The sequence below is a fragment of the Pinus tabuliformis genome, chromosome 7 (assembly GCF_031772625.1).
Source record: "Pinus tabuliformis cultivar Carrire ecotype Pingquan chromosome 7, CPIR1, whole genome shotgun sequence".
Taxonomy (NCBI): domain Eukaryota; kingdom Viridiplantae; phylum Streptophyta; class Pinopsida; order Pinales; family Pinaceae; genus Pinus; species Pinus tabuliformis.
The window spans coordinates 2,056,180,485-2,056,184,248 of NC_142293.1; positions in this window are offsets into that span (position 1 = coordinate 2,056,180,485).

Sequence of the window (3,764 nt, forward strand, 5' to 3'; positions counted from 1 at the left end):
TCATAACATATAACCAATTTGGATCTTATTGAATATTTCTTTCTATCCTCGTAATAATTATATCTTACACCTTAATGGATACGTCACATGAACATCTATCATTACCAATTATGGCAAAGGTATTGACTATGACTATCTCAGACTTTCCATGAGTGCTAGACGTCCTATCCTTATGTTCTGCATCACATCACGAAGGCTTATGATAAACGCAATCTATCTGTCGCATCGATCTCGGTATTTCTTTGTCTAATCTGAAACATGGCAAAACTTTATAAGCTGTTCCATTATGACTCGGTGACGGGATGACCGCCTTCTTCTATTTGACGGCTGAGGCAGCCTATCATTTCGCGCGGGGGGGAGGTGACTTCATTACTCCGCCGGCCACGTGTTAACACATCATTCGGAAATGATATGATACGAAGGTACGATTTGCGTTAACGGCATGACAATGCTATTTTTGCAAAAAGTGTTATTTATGATCAATTATTCATGCATGCTCTGTGTCTTTTCTTTTTTTGCCGCGATTACGTTCTTTGCATTGCTGTTCCATCTAGACCCTGAAACAGAACCATGGGGGGAAAGGCTATCAGAAGCGAGCCGAGCGAGCTCGTAGTCTCCGAAGCCGCTCGGAAGATCTTAGAAAAGGCAGGGTGGTTAACTTATTTTGGCCGCCTGCGCAAATCAAACGAAATAGTGGCCATGGAATTCCTGCAGAATTTGCAGGAAGAACACTCAGTGGTAGGTGGGAAGCAGATAGCAGTCACGAAGGAAATAATCGCGGAAGTAACCGGATTACCAGACTTAGGTCCAATATGGACGACAAAGAAAGAAAGACTGCAAAAGATCGTAGAAATCTTCCAAGATGAAGGGCAGGAGCTGACAGTGAAGGGAAAAGGAGTGCTGCCGGCAACACTGGGAGAACCTTGGAGCGAACTGGCAAAGGTAGTACAGAGCTACATCACCTGCGAAGGACGAAAAGATGTGGTAAGGCCGCGTCACCTTAAGCTCTTAGCAGTGTTAAAAGGAAAATGTGCTGTGAATCTCCCTGCATTATTAAATTCATTGCTGCATGATACCTCTCGGAGCCTGAAAAAGGCACACCATGAAGACGCAGTGGTTAGCCACCACGGGTTGATCCGCCTGATAGTGACATACAGTCTCGCTCAGCAGCAGAGTAGCTGGCGGGAACTTATTACAGCAATTGGAGGGGAAGTAGCATCACCATCCCCAAAGGCGAAGCACCCCGCTAGCACCTCTGAAACACCTAAAAAACCCAGAGAATCGCCAAAACCTAAGCAACCCTCGGGCACAACCGAGCAAATGAAGAAACGCATAGAGCTAGGGAAACAAAAATGTACCCCTAAAGCAACTAGACATGCAGAAAAACGTAAGGAATTGCCCGCAGAAAGACGTGCTACCTTAAAGCGAAGGTATTCCTCTGGCACGGCAGAACAGTTTGAAAAACGCAGAAAGGTGGAGGTGGAAGAACAGGTGGCCAGCACACCCGAACAGCCCGGGAGGCCTAGAAAGTCAGCTCGGTTGGCAAAGATAAGAGGTAGGCTGGAAAAAATCCAGCCAAACATTGACCAGCCGATTGAAATAATAGAGGAACCTCCAGCGCCAGAACAAATACCTGGGGAAAATGTGGGACAAACAGAGAACGAAGTAGAAGCTGAAGAAGGAAATAAGAATGATGACTCTGCGGCCGAGACCAGCTATCCAGAGGCAGCTACTGAGCAGCCAATTCAGGAGAAGGAGATGGAACAATTGGGGGGTAGCCATCCACAAACCCCTGTGGAGGAAGAAGAGCTGGCCACCATCTTGGCCAGCCTTAGAGGTTATCCTTCACCCTCCAGTCCGGCAGAGCCTCCCGAAGGACCCTCTGAGGAAGAGACGCGTGAAGAATTGCATGATGAAATGGCAGGGGAAGAAAACCCCCCTGTCGTTGACAAAGAAAATGTGAATACCAATCAGGAACAAGCCGTTCCCAAAACACCAGAAGGAAATCCACCTGCTGATGGCATGGAGGATGAAAATGTTTGTCAGGAACAGGACGTTCCCCGAATGACAGAAGAAATCCTCGATGAAAGAGGAGCAGAACTGAGGGCCGCCCATGTGCCCACAGCCGAGGCAAGAGAAATTAAGAAGTTGAGAAGAAAACAGCAGAAATTGCTGAATATTATAGCCCAGCTTCGGCAGAAAATTCGAAGTCTGAAAGCCAGTTTGAGAATAAGGAGGACTGTAAGAAGAAAAAGAAGGACAAATACAGCTGGGTCCTGTCAGGGGGGAAGGCAGAGCACCTATAGGCATCTAGTAGGTCGATACTCTGCCAGCAAACCTGCAGCTGTTCTAATTAATACTGAGGAACAAAATGCTGTTCCATCTGGAACAGAGCACCAGAATGCCGTTCCTATTGACATAGAGGAGCAGGCTGATATTCCAAACAACCCATTAGAACCAACTGCCGTTCCAATTAAAACTGAGCCACAAGACGACATCCCAGTTACAGAGGGACCACCGTACCCCTTTATACATGTCAAGAAGGAAGGGGAAAATAGAGCAGTTCACACTGAGACACCACCTTCAGGGAAAATTAAGCGACGAAATGTGAAGGTCCAGGCGAAACTTCCTGCCTCCAAGGAATCATGGGAAAGGGATCCAAAAACCAAGGCCTTGCGCCGCGAGATAAGACAGGCCCAACAGGAGGCTGAACAGCTACGGGAACAAATGATTCCTCGAGAAAAATACGAGGAACTGCAACAAGCAGTTGAGCAGAGGATCCCTCGAGAGAAATATGAGGAGCTGCAACAGGAAGTTGAGCAGAGGATTCCTCGAGAAAAATACGAAGAACTGCAACAGCAGCTGAGAAACATGAGTCAATCGGAGAGTCAGGCTTTTGAAGGATGGCAGAAGGAACAGGAAAAGGTTGCTAAGGTAACACGTCGACTAGATGCTGTTATTAAACAATTGGACACTGTATGTTCGCTGTATGATGATGTTTTGACTTGCAGGGCCCCCGCGAAGAATTATGCTTTATTCCTCCTTGAAAGATACTTAAGATTGAAAATAAAAGCTGTCAGGGCAGGTGCCCCCATTCAGATTAACACTGTTAATGATTTTATTGATTGTTGCAAACATTATGGGGTTAAGGTCCAACGATTATTATGTGAATTTTATTTGCACAATATGGTGCTTGAGCAGGAAACTGATCTAAACCCTGGTCCCTTTGTGGGGGATATACAGCTGCAAGCCTTTGTTTCATTCGGGGTCAATCAGTTAAAGTGGCTCAGGGCTTACAATGCCTTTCAGAGGCAGGAGCACAGCCTAGATCTATGGGTCAGGGCTGAGCCTCAAGACCCAGTTCGCCTATGGCAATCACACAAAAGCCTTATGAGAAACCCTGGCGTTATAGAACTACTAGGACCCATGCATGAGGAGTTGATCCGAAATAGCTTAGAATACTTCCTGGTTATTAAAGATTCCGCCTTGGAGGCTGCCAAATTCCGTTATCGGATTTCCACCCCAAGCATCCAGCTCAGGGAGCCCTTCAAATACGAGAACTTTGAGCTGGCTGCTGAACGATTGCCTTTTTATGGCCAGTGCATTCTGCAAGCTGGACCATCATGGTTAGGATATCGGTTCCGTAGCCCAATTATCTGGCACCCTGCACCGGGGTACCAGGCCTTGTATGATATGCCTGCAGATCAGTTGCATTACTTCTTTGATAATCTGGTTGCCTATCATGGTTGCAGACCCCCTCATGA